The following is a 14,464-nucleotide window of genomic DNA, read 5'->3' as shown; positions in this document are numbered from 1 at the left end:
CTATAAAGGTACATTACAGGTATCTCCAAAAGTGTCTGTTGGGTTGGCACGAATTGAGACTGGGATTTGTCACTCCGTATGACGGAGAGGTATCTCTGGGCCCACTCAGTAATGCATCATCATAATGAGCTCAATGTGATCAAGTGGTTGATCACGGGATCATGCATTACGGTACGAGTAAAGTGACTTGCTGGTAACGAGACTGAACAAGGTATTGGGATACCGACGATCGAGTCTCGGACAAGTAACGTACCGATTGACAAAGGGAATTGTATACGGATTGATTGAATCCTCGACATCCTGGTTCATCCGATGAGATCATCATGGAGCATGTGGGATCCAACATGGGTATCCAGATCCCGCTGTTGGTTATTGACCGGAGAGTCGTCTCGGTCATGTCTGCATGTCTCCCGAACCCATAGGGTCTACACACTTAAGGTTCGGTGACGCTAGGGTTGTTAGGAAGACTTGTATGTGATTACTGAATGTTGTTCGGAGTCCCGGATGAGATCCCGGACGTCACGAGGAGTTTCAGAATGGTTCGGAGGTAAAGATTTATATATGGGAAGTTGTCATATGGTCGCCGGAAAGTTTTGGGGGCATATCGGTATTGTACCGGGGCCATCGGAGGGGTTCCGGGGGTCCACCGGGAGGGTCCACCTCTTCCGGAGGGCCTTACGGGCTGTATGGAGAAGGGAACCAGTCCAAGTGGGCTGGGGCGCCACACCCCCCTAGGGCCCATGCGCCTAGGGTTGGGGAAAACCCTAAGGGGGGGCGCCCCCTTGCTTGGGGGGCAAGCCCCCCTCCCCTTGGCCGCCGCCCCCCTCTAGATCTCATCTAGAGGGGGCCGGCCCCCTTCCCCTTTCCCCTATAAATAGAGGGGTGAGGGGAGGGCTGCACACAACATCCAAGGCGCAGCCCCTCCCCTCCCCAACACCTCTCCTCCTCCATAAGAGCTTGGTGAAGCCCTGCCGGAGTACTGCAACTTCATCACCACCACACCGTCGTGCTGCTGTTGGAGCCCTCTTCCTCAACCTCTCCCTCCTCCTTGCTGGATCAAGGCGCGGGAGGCGTCCTCGCTCCGGACGTGTGTTGAACGCGGAGGTGCCATCCGTTCGGCACTAGGATCTTCGGTGATTTGGATCACGTCGAGTACGACTCCATCAACCCCGTTCTCTTGAACGCTTCCGCTCGTGATGTACAAGGGTATGTAGATGCACTCCTCTCTCCCTCGTTGCTAGATGACTCCATAGATTGATCTTGGTGATGCGTAGAAAATTTTAAAATTCTGCTACGTTCCCCAACAAATAAACCTGTCCACATCATCACGATGTGGCTCCTCTGTCTTGCCCTCAAAAGGGACTAAACAAACCTGACAAAAATCATAAAGTGACATCTCCTTATGCTCATCATATAAATGAAACTCCACAGTAGGTGGTGAGCTCCTAGAATGGAAATGAAAGTTTTGCACAAAGGTATTTGTGAGTAAGAGATACTGATCGCATTGGTCGTGTAGGAAAGCGGTGAGGCCTGCATTCTTAGCCAATTCATGAAAATCTTCATAAATCCCGGCTGCTGTCAAGAAATCATCGGAAGGCCATTCACACGCCCGAACCTCCGCGGTGCAAGGGAGATTATACTTAGGCTTTGGTGCCTTTTCCTTCGAGCTTTGGCTCGATGAGCCCCTCAAAAATCTCTTCATCATTTTCTGAAAAATTCTGAAATTTTTTAGTAACTTCAAAATAAAAGTAAACCAAACTCAATAATATTGATAGCAACTACTCCTACAAGTGCCTAGGGCCTATATCATGCATCAAAACTACTTTTGACCATATAAATTTGACATGCAAGCTCAAGAACAGGGTCACCTAAGCAGCAAAAATTTGCAATGAATAAAGCACTAGCACAAAAACTAATTGGACCAATGGAGGAGTCACATACCAAGCAAGAATCTCCCAAGCAGTTTTGTGAGAGGTGCTTTGAGCAAGGAGATCGAAAATGGCAGCAAAATGAGCTTGGACTCGGGTTTGAGATGGATATTCGCGTTTGGGGGAGGAAGAAGGAGTGCGTGGGTGAAAGGATAAGTGGAGGAGGGCCACCGTGGGCCCACGAGGCAGGGGGCGCGCCCAGGGGGGTAGGGCGCACCCTCCACCCTCGTGGGCAGGTGGTTGACCCCCCTGCTGTGTTCTCAGTGCCAAATATTCTCAAATAATCTAGAAAAAAACATATTTAAATTTCTGGGCATTTGGAGAACTTTTATTTTTGAGGTATTTTTATATTGCACGGATAATCAGATAACAGACAGAAAATACTATTTTTATTTTATGATAAATAACAGAAAGTAAAAATGGGATACAGAAAGTTGTGCCTTCTAGTTTCATCCATCTCATGATCATCAAAAGGAATCCTCTAACAAGGTTGATCAAGTCTTGTTAACGAACTCATTCCGAATAACATGGAACCGGAGAAATTTCGAATAACACTATGTTACCTCAACGGGGATATGCACATCCCCAATAATAAGAATATCATATTTCTTGTTGACAGTAGGAAGAGGAAATTCAAAACCTCCAAATATAATCGATGGAATTTTTCCAATAGAGTTGATACTATGAACTTGAGGTTGTTTCCTCGGAAAGTGTACCATTTGCTCATTACCATTAACATGAAAAGTGACATTGCCTTTAGTGCAATCAATAACAGCCCCTGCAGTATTCAAAAAGGGTCTTCTAAGAATAATAGACATACTATCATCCTCGGGAATATCAAGAATAACAAAGTCCTTTAAAATAGTAACGTTTGCAACTACAACAGGCACATCCTCACAAATACCGACAGGTATAGCAGTTGATTTATCAGCCATTTGCAAAGATATTTCAGTAGGTGTCAACTTATTCAAATCAAGTCTACGATATAGAGAGAGAGGCATAACACTAACACCGGCTCCAAGATCACATAAAGCAGTTTTAACATAATTTCTTTTAATAGAGCATGGTAAAGTGGGTACACCGGGATCTCCAAGTTTCATAGGTATTCCACCCTTAAAAGTATAATTAGCAAGCATCATGGAAATTTCAGCTTTCGGTATCTTTCTTTTATTTGTAACAATTTCTTTCATGTACTTAGCATAAGGATTCATTTTAAGCATATCAGTTAATTGCATACGCAAAAAGATAGGTCTAATCATTTCAGCAAAGCGCTCAAAATCCTCATTATCCTTTTTCTTGGATGGTTTGGGAGGAAAAGGCATGGGTTTCTGAACCCATGGTTCTCTTTCTTTACCATGTTTCCTAGCAACAAAGTCTTTCTTATCATAATGTTGATTCTTTGTTTGTGGGTTATCAAGATCAACAGTAGTTTCAATTTCTACATCATTATCGTTGCTAGGTTGAGCATCATCATGAACATTATCATTAACATTATTACTAGTTTCTGGTTCATTACCAGCTTGAGTTTCAACATCAGAAATAGAAATATCATTTGGATTCTCAGGTGTTTCAGCAATAGGTTCACTAGAGGCATGCAAAGTCCTATCATTTTTCTTTTTCTTCCTTTTAGAAGGACTAGGTGCATCTATATTATTTCTCTGAGAATCTTGCTCAATTCTCTTAGAATGGCTTTCAGGATACAAAGGTTCCTGAGTCATTTTACCACCTCTAGTCATAACTCTAACAACATTATCATTATCTTTACTATTCAATTCATTGAGCAAATCATTTTGAGCTTTAAGTACTTGTTCTACTTGAGTGGTAACCATAGAAGCATGTTTACTAATAAGTTTAAGTTCACCTTTGACATCAGCCATATAATCACCCAAGTGTTCAAGCATATTTGAATTGTATTTCAATTGTCTACCAAAATAAGTATTAAAATCTTCTTGCTTAGCCATAAATATATCAAACTCATCTAAGCATTGGCTAGCAAACTTAGTAAATGGGATTTCAGCTATATCATATCTATAGAGAGAATTTACCTTTACTACCTGTGTCGGGTTATCAAGACCATGAGTTTCTTCAATAGGTAATGGATTAACATCATATGTTTCTTCAACATGCGGTAAATTAAGACCGTGTATTTTTCAATAGGAGGTAAATTCTTAACATCTTCAGCATTAATACCTTTTTCTTTCATAGATTTCTTTGCCTCTTGCATATCTTCAGGACTGAGGAATAGAATACCCCACTTCTTTGGAGTTGGTTTAGGAATAGGCTCAGGAGTTGGCTCCAGAGGTGTCCAATTATTTTCATTTGTCAACATATTATTCAATAGAATTTCAGCTTCATCCGGTCTTCTTTCCCTGAAAACAGAACCAGCACAACTATCCAGGTAATCTCTGGAAGCATCGGTTAGTCCATTATAAAAGATATCAAGTATTTCTTTTTTCTTAAGAGGATGATCAGGCAAAGCATTAAGTAATTGGAGAAGCCTCCCCCAAGCTTGTGGGAGACTCTCTTCTTCAATTTGCACAAAAGTATATATATCCCTTAAAGCAGCTTGTTTCTTATGAGCAGGGAAATATTTAGTAGAGAAGTAATAGATCATATCCTGGGGACTACGCACACAACCAGGATCAAGAGAATTAAACCATGTCTTAGCATCACCCTTTAATAAGAACAGAAATATTTTAAGGATATAAAAGTAGCAAGTTCTTTCATCTTTAGTAAACAGGGTAGCTATATCATTTAATTTAGTAAGATGTGCCACAACAGTTTCAGATTCATAGCCATGAAAAGGATCAGATTCAACCAAAGTAATTATATCAGGATCAACAGAGAATTCATAATCCTTATCGGTAACACAGATAGGTGAAGTAGCAAAAGCAGGGTCAGGTTTCATTCTAGCATTTAGAGATTGCTTATTCCATTTAGCTAGTAACCTCCTAAGTTCGTATCTATCTTTGCAAGCTAAAATAACTAAAGAGGCTTCTTGATCAAAATCATAACCCTTAGGAATAACAAGTGATTCTTCATCATCACTTTCATCAGTATTATCAGATTCAATATTTTCAATCTCTCTAGCCCTAGCAAGTTGTTCATCCAGAAATTCACCAAGTGGAACAGTAGTATCAAGCATAGAAGTAGTTTCATCATAAGTATCATGTATAGAAGAAGTGGCATCATCAATAACATGTGACATATCAGAACGAATAGCAGAAGCAGGTTTAGGTGTCGCAAGATTACTCAAAACATAAGGTGAATCAAGTGCAGACCTAGATGGCAGTTCCTTACCCCCCTCGTAGTTGAGGGATAAATCTTGGTTCTTGGATCTTTCAAGTTCTTCATAATGATAAGCAGATATAAATCCCAAGTGACTCAAAGAATAGAGTTATGCTCCCCGGCAACGGTGCCAGAAAATAGTCTTGATAACCCGCAAGTATAGGGGATCGCAACAGTTTTTGAGTGTAAAGTATTCAACCCAAATTTATTGATTCGACACAAGGGGAGCCAAAGAATACTCACAAGTATTAGCAGCTGAGTTGTCAATTCAACCACACCTGGAAACTTAGTATCTGCAGCAAAGTATTTAGTAGCAAAGTAATATGATAGTAGTGGTAACGGTAGCAAAAGGTAACAGTAGTAAAAGTAATATTTTTGGTATTTTGTAGTGATGATAGCAATAGCAACAGGAAAGTAAATAAGCGAAGAACAATATATGGAAAGCTCGTAGGCAATGGATCGGTGATGGAGAATTATGCCGGATGCGGTTCATCATGTAACAGTCATAACCTAGGTTGACACAGAACTAGCTCCAGTTCATTGATATAATGTAGGCATGTATTCCGAATATAGTCATACGTGCTTATGGAAAAGAACTTGCATGACATCTTTTGTCCTACCCTCCCATGGCAGCGGGGTCCTTATGGAAACTAAGGGATATTAAGGCCTCCTTTTAATAGAGTATCGGAACAAAGCATTAACACATAGTGAATACATGAACTCCTCAAACTACGGTCATCACCGGTAAGTATCCCGATTATTGTCACTTCGGGGTTAACGGATCATAAAACATAATAGGTGACTACAGACTTGCAAGATAGGATCTAGAACTCCCATATATTGATGAAAACATAATAGGTTCAGATCTGAAATCATGGCACTCGAGCCCTAGTGACAAGCATTAAGCATAGCAAAGTCATAGCAACATCAATCTCAGAACATAGTGGATACTAGGGATCAAACCCTAACAAAACTAACTCGATTACATGATAGATCCCATCCAACCCATCACCGTCCAGCAAGCCTACGATGGAATTACTCACGCACGGCGGTGAGCATCATGAAATTGGTGATGGAGGATGGTTGATGATGACGATGGCGACGGATTCCCCTCTTCGGAGCCCCGAACGGACTCCAGATCAGCCCTCCCGAGAGGTTTTAGGGCTTGGCGGCGGCTCCGTATCGTAAAACATGATGAATTCTTCTCTCTGTTTTTTTCTCCCCGAAACACAATATATAGAGTTGGAGTTGGAGTCGGAGAGGCACTAGGGGGCCCACGAGGTAGGGGGGCGCACCCTAGGGGGGCAGGCGCGCCCCCCACCCTCGTGGAGAGGTGGTGGGCCCCTGGCCTTCATCTTTTGTAGGTATTTTTTATATTTTCCGAAAAGTTGCTCCGTGAAGTTTCAGGTCATTCCGAGAACGTTTGTTTCTGCACATAAATAACACCATGGTAATTCTGGTGAAAACACTGTCAGTCGGGGTTAGTTCCATTCAAATCATGCAAGTTAGAGTCCAAAAGAAGGGAAAAAGTGTTTGGAAAAGTAGATACGACGGAGACATATCAAAAACTTTCATGAAGATCATTGGAGAAAATAAACTTGATTCCTTGTAATAGTTTTGAGATATGTTGATATAATATGTTAGTCATGTTGAGGAGTAATTATGCTATAGTAAGAATATTGGTGTTAAGGTTTGTGATTTCCTATGCAAGCACGAAAGTCAATAGATATGCAATGAAATTACATCTTGCTTGTGGTGCATTATTCATTGTTAGTTATGCTTAATGCTCACTTATGAGATTTTTCGTTTCTTGGTTGGATGCTTCTCAATCTTTTGCTAGCCTTCATTTGCACTAAGTATGATCACTACTTGTGCATCCAAAATCCTTTAAACCAACTTTGCCTTATGAGTCCACTATACCTACCTATATGCGGTATTCTTTTGCTGTTCTAAGCAAATTTGTATGTGCCATCTCTAATTTTCAAAATAAATTTCTCTTTTGTGTGCTCATACCGCTCATGAAACAGTAGGGGGTGGCTGATATATTTCCATGCTAGATATGTTATTCTCAAGATGAGTGTTTATTCACTTGTCATTGCACGAGAGTACGGCAAAGGTATTAGGGATTCCCAATCCCGAAATGAAAAATGAATTTACTTTATGTTGTAAACTAATAATTTCCTCAGGAAGTGCTGGTATGGAAGGAACCCGTGGATACTGTTAGCCATGGAAAGTGGAAGTATGGTTGAAAAAGGAATAAACTTTATTTTTTTGTTTGGGAACTGCCTATGATATATCTAGCATGGAAAGTATTAGGAACTACTCGATCATTTTCATTGACAGGAAAAGCATGCCACCCAAAATGTTTTATCTCTATCTTTCTCGCATTTAGCTCTAGCACCTCTACAAATCCCTACTTTCCTCCGCGAAGGGCCTTTCTATTTACTTTATGCAATTTTTATTTTTATTTGAGTCTCCATCTTCTCTTATAAAGCACCAACTAAGGGGCACTTGAAGGAAATATGCCCTAGAGGCAATAATAAAGTTGTTATTTATATTTCCTTATATCATGATAAATGTTTATTATTCATGCTAGAATTGTATTAACCGGAAACTTAGTACATGTGTGAATACATAGACAAAACAGAGTGTCCCCAGTATGCCTCTACTTGACTAGCTCGTTAATCAAAGATGGTTAAGTCTCCTAACCACAAACATGTGTTGTCATTTGATGAACGGGATCACATCATTAGAGAATGATGTGATGGACAAGACCCATCTGTCAGCTTAGCATTATGATCATTTAGTTTTATTGCTATTGTTTTCTTCATGACTTATACATATTCCTCTGACTATGAGATTACGCAACTCCCGAATACCGGAGGAACACCTTGTGTGCTATCAAACGTCACAATGTAACTGGGTGATTATGAAGATGCTCTATAGGTCTCTCCGAAGGTTTTTGTTGAGTTGGCATAGATCAAGATTAGGATTTGTCACTCCGTGTACCGGAGAGGTATCTCAGGGCCCTCTCGGTAATGCACATCACTATAAGCCTTCCAAGCAATGTGACTAATGAGTTAGTTGCGGGATGGTGCATTACAGAACGAGTAAAGAGACTTGCAGGTAACGAGATTGAACTAGGTATGATGATATCGACGATCGAATCTTGGGCAAGTAACATACCGATGACAAAGGGAATGCCGTATGTTGTTATGCGGTTTGACCGATAAAGATCTTAGTAGAATATGTAGGAACCAATATGAGCATCCAGGTTCCGCTATTGGTTATTGGACAGAGATGTGTCTTGGTCATGTCTACATAGTTCTCGAACTCGTAGGGTCCGCACACTTAACATTCGATGACGATTTGTATTATGAGTTGTGTGTTTTGGTGACCGAAATTTGTTCGGAGTCCCGGATGAGATCACGGGCATGATGAGGAGTCTCGAAATGGTTGAGAGGTAAAGATTCATATTGGAAGGTTATATTCGGACATCAGAATGGTTTAGAGTGATTCGGATATTTTACCGAAGTACCGAGGACTTACCGGAACCCCCCGGGGGAAATATTGGGCCTTAGTGGGCTTTAGTGGAGAGAGAGGAGGACCACAAGGGGTGGCCGCCCCCCATGGCAGTCCGAATTGGACTAAGGGGAGGGGGCGACGCCCCCCTTTCCCTCTCCCTCCCCTTCCCCTTCCTTTCCCCTCCGGTGGAGAAAGGAAAAGTGGGGGGGGGGGGCGAATCCTACTTGGACTAGGAGTCCAAGTAGGACTCCCCCCATGGCACGCCCCTCCTGGCCGCCGGCTTCCTCCTCCCCTCCTTTATATATGGGGGTGGGGGGCACCCCCAAAAGGCACACCAAGAATTCTCTTAGCCGTGTGCGGTGCCCCCCTCCATAGTTTACTCCTCCGGTCATAGCGTCGTAGTGCTTAGGCGAAGCCCTGCGCGGATCACATCACCATCACCCTCACCACCCCGTCGTGCTGACGGAACTCTCCCTCGACCCTATACTAGATCAAGAGTTTGAGGGACGTCATTGAGCTGAATGTGTGCTGAACATGGAGGTGCTGTACATTCGGTTCTTGGATCGGTTGGATCGTGAAGATGTTTGACTACATCAACCGCTTTAATCTAACGCTTCCGCTTTCGGTCTACGAGGGTAAGTGGACACATTCTCCCCGTCTCGTTGCTATGCATCTCCTAGATAGATCTTGCATGATCGTATGATTTTTTTTGAAATTGCATGATACGTTCCCCAATAGTGGCATCCGAGCCAGGTCTATGCGTAGATGATATGCACGAGTAGAACACAAAGAGTTGTAGGCGACAATAGTCATACTGCTTACCACCAACGTCTTACTTTGATTCGGAGGTATTGTTGGATGAAGCGGCCTGGACCGACATTACATGACCGTGTTCATGATACTGGTTCTACCGATGTGCTTTGCACACAGGTGGCTGGCGGGTGTCTGTTCCTCCAACTTTAGTTGAATCGAGTTTGACTACGGCCGGTCCTTGTTGAAGGTTAAAACAACACACTTGATGAAAAATCGTTGTGGTTTTGATGCGTAGGTAAGAACGATTCTTGCTAGAAGCCCGTAGCAGCCATGTAAAACTTGCAACAACAAAGTAGAGGACGTCTAACTTGTTTTTGCAGGGCATGTTGTGATGTGATATGTTGAAGACGTGATGAGATATAAATGTTGTATGAGATGATCATGTTTTGTAAAAGTTATCGGCAACTGGCAGGAGCCTTATGGTTGTCTCTTTATTGTATGAAATGCAATCGCCATGTAATTGCTTTAATATATCACTAAGCGGTAGCGGTAGTCGTAGAAGAAATAGTTGGTGAGACGACGACGATGCTACGATGGAGATCAAGGTGTCAAGCCGGTGACGATGGAGATCATGACGGTGCTTTGGAGATGGAGATCAAAGGCACAAGATGATGATGGCCATATCATGTCACATATTTTGATTGCATGTGATGTTTATCCTTTATGCATCTTATTTTGCTTAGTACGGCGGTAGCATTATAAGATGACCCCTCACTAAATTTCAAGGTATAAATGTTCTCCCCGAGTATGCACCGTTGCTACAGTTTTGTCGTGCCGAGACACCACGTGATGATCAGGTGTGATAAGCTCTACGTTCACATACAATGGGTGCAAGTCAGTTTGGCACGTGCAAAATACTCGGGTTAAACTTGATGAGCCTAGCATATGCAGATATGGCCTCAGAACACTGAGACCGAAAGGTCGAACGTGAATCATATAGTAGATATGATCAACATAGTGATGTTCTGTAACATCCCAAATTATCAATTTGGAATGTTATACATAGATCATTCTTGCATATCATATTTTATTGCATTTCGTCTCCTGATCCTTGAAATCCTAAGCAACTCAAGGACCCTCGGAGAGAGTTGGGGATTTCCCCGGTTTTCAAATTTGATTTTATCAAATTTTGAAACGAGGATTTGGTTTTAATTATTTTTCTCTCCAAAAATATTTCATATTAAAATATATGAGAGGAGATAATATGACTTCTCCAAAATAATTGAAATATTGGAGGAAAAATATTGAAATCAATATTTGTTTTTATTTGAATTTTATTTGCAATTTTTTTTGCATTAGAAAACTGCACGTTTTCAAAATTGCATTTTAGGGCCAAGAAAATGTTCATCTCGTTCTAAATATTTCATTTAGACGGTGAAAATTTGTTTTGGCATTTTTAGTTTTTATTTTATTTTCTAGGATTTTTTTAGTTTTGGTGGAATTATTTAAAAAAAGTGCGTAGGCCAACTGGGCCGAAGCCCTGCCGCCGGCCCGTCCCCTCCCGCGCGCCATCTCCAACTAGGAGACCGGAAGCGCCGCCGCCGCCCGACGCGAGGAGTCCGACTCGGACTCCCCTGCCGCCCCTGCCCCCTCCCCAAGGCACACCCCCTCCTTATATATCCCCCGCCGCCACCACCATCCACCACCGCCGCCTCGCCTCGCCCCGCAGCCCCAAAACGCCGCGCCGCCGCTGCCTGTCGCTACCGCGCCGTGCCGCCGCCGCCGCCTCTCCCGCTGCCGCGCCTCGCCTCGCCTCGCCGTCGCCGCCGTGCCTCCCCGGACCGACGAGGTAGTAACCGGTTTTTAAAAAAAGAAAACCGATCCAGTTTTTTTAGAAAACCCTAACTAGTTTTTTTTTTCGGTTCGCCGATTTTTCCCGGTTTTCCTTTTTAGCGGACGTTCGTTTTAACGAACGGTTTTTTCCCGTTAGTTACAGATAACGAATGCTCGTTCGTTAGCCTGTTCGTCAATTTTCTTTTATCGGATTATTCCGCGATTATTCCTGATCGCGATTTCTGATCCGATTTTCGTTCTAGTTTATCTTTTTGCTCATTAGTCAGAATCAAGCAATTCAAGCGCCTAGATCTTCGTCTCGAGACCCTCTTTCTGCTTAACCAAGTTGCACAAGTTTTTGCTACTATAAAATTTGACCTAAGTCCAGATTAGTAAATAGATCTTGTTTCTTTCGCCGTTTGAGTTTCATTGCTCCGTTCGATTTGATTCTTTTTGCAAACCGGAGTTCTTCAGTTGAACCTTCTGGTTAGATCTTCTTATTTGTGTTTTACCCGTGCTTCTTTGCTTGATTTCTTATGTAAGCTATTGTTTGTTTGTTTGCGATAGAATTCCCGGAGTGCGAAGCGTGTTATTTGGAGTCTCTAGGTTACGCGGATCGTCAGCAAGGCCACTAACACTTTGATCATACCCCTTTATCACCCAGTTTTTATGCATTAGTTCCAATCCTCAAACATTGCATGGTTAGAATGTCATAAACATGTGGGTTGGGAAGTAGTTGATGAGGTAGAACCTATTACCCTGTTACATTCAAACCCTTGGGAGTTACTTCTGCGCGTTGCTTATATTGCTATGCTATGCTCGTAGACGTGGTTTGGGAGAGTGAAATCCATGACAGATGTGAGATTGTTAATTAATGGTTCAACTTAAGGTGGCAACTTAAATACACATCTGGGTGGATTGAGGCACCTGGAGTACCCAATGTTGCCTATATTTTTGGAAATCCCGGAGTACCCGTGTGATCTTCCTATGGACCGCCACCCAGGCTCAAAGGGAACTGAGATTATTCATGCTAGAAACTTCCGTGTGCAGCCACAAGCTATTATGGGCTCTAGCATAGTTGAGTAAGTTACGTGAAGCTCCTGAAGAGGTGGATCAGCAGGTAGTGGGTTGTAGGTTTGGTATGGTCTGCCCGGAGTAGAGAGTTAATGTTTCTGAAAGGCTGTGTCTCAGTCATCCATTTCTCAAACACCATGTAGTGCAAGAAATCCAATGGAGGCGATCGAGTCTTGTGGGGAATAGTGCACAAACCTCTGCAGAGTGTACAAACTAATCATGGTTAGCCGTGTCCTCGGTTATGGGCAAATCTTGAGTATGTAGTACTTGGAGTATCTTAAGTATCTCATCACTCTAAATTAATATTGTTGGGTTGATAATTACCTTAATTGGGATTGAGTTGGAGGAACCTTCTCAATGATGTTTCAACTACCATGATAGTTAATTTAAAATCTATTCCTTTGTTGTAGGGAAAAATTAGCTTTTCGCAAAACTATAACCATAGAGCTTTCCACCAGCCAAATATGCATGTAGTGATAGCATTATTCTGTTCTTGCTCTACTGTGTTACTTTGCCAGCATATTCCATGTGCTGACCCGTTTTCGGGCTACAACGTATTATGTTGCAGACTTTTCAGATGAGGAGTAAGGTTCGTTAGGTCATTGCCGTGCAGCTCAGCTATGCTGTTGGAGTTGATGGACTCACTTTATCTTCCAAGCCTTCCGCTGTTATCGTATTAGATAGCCTTAAGCCATATTTATTGTAATAAGTTCTCTTTGGAGACATTCGATGTAATAAGTGTGTGATTGCTACTCTGTTATAAATCCTCAAGTACTGTGTGTCAGCATTACCGATCCAGGGATGACACTGAAGCACAGAGACTTGACCATTTGAGGTCGGGTCACTACAAGATGGTATCAGAGCACATGCTGAGTGTAGGACACGATCACTAAGCTAAAAGCCATAGATCACTATTCTCTTCTCATTTCTGACTCCTCTCCATTTTCTACTCTTTAGGATGGCGGATGCAAGGAACAAGTTTGCACAATCGGATGAAGAAGCACCTTTTGGACGATACTTGAAGGAAGTCACTAGGTACCTGAACATAGGAATACCAAGCTTCACCGGGACCTACAACGCCACTTTACCAAAAGAGGAGCGATGGATGATTCAAGTTCAAGTTCGAGGGAGAACCTTCACGCGAGTCACTAAACCCATAGAGTTTTCCTTCGATGCACCAACCTAGAGTTTAGGAAAGAGTATGGCAGCTCACATCACCATCGGACGCATTGGAGAAGTTTACCAAAAGGAGCTTAAGGATACTATCTACCAGATCTGTGGGCGCCGAGATGAGCAATGGGAGATGATCAGCACCAGGAAGGATAGATCAATTGCAACTTTCATCCAGGAACTAAATCAGCACATTCGACGCCAGGAGAACCAGATGTGCGCTGGCATGATAGATCTGAAGAAGGCAATGACTAGGATCGGGGAACTGGAGGAATAACTCAAGGCTACACGTGAAGATTATGAGGAGGAAATCATCATACTAGTGGAGAAGAATGACGACCTGATTAAGAAGATCGGAATATTCATGGGAGACCCCACACCAGTAGAAGAAGACGAAGAACCCAAGGAGATTCGCCCGGAGGACTACATCATCATCGACGACACCGACTCCGACCTTAGCGATGATGACTTTGAAGACGAAGCTGGAGCAGATATCATGGAGTCTGCAACCGAGGAATATTTTTAGTAGACCACCACATCAGTAATAGTATTCCACCATGTAAATAGTATAGTCCGAGCACTTTTACGATAGTTAGACCGATTGTATGCCTTGCTTGATTGATTGAGTGAAATGATTGTGTTTGTCTCATGTGCATATGTGTACTTCTTTCTCATTAGACCTCATTCTATTCTAAACTCTCCCCTCTAAACCATCATGTGCCTCTGAGACGTGACCCCGGATTTACTTTCACACCGGAGCTCACTTAGTTGATCCAGCAACAGAATACCCTGATGCAGTTGTTAGTTCAGAACCAAGGCAACAACAACAACAACAATCCACCACCACCACCACCAGTGGACAACTTAGCCCGTTTTCTGAGGTTGCATCCGCC

The sequence above is a fragment of the Triticum urartu genome, chromosome 2, assembly GCF_003073215.2.
Source record: "Triticum urartu cultivar G1812 chromosome 2, Tu2.1, whole genome shotgun sequence".
Lineage (NCBI taxonomy): Eukaryota > Viridiplantae > Streptophyta > Magnoliopsida > Poales > Poaceae > Triticum > Triticum urartu.
Note: the sequence above shows the minus strand (reverse complement) of the source record.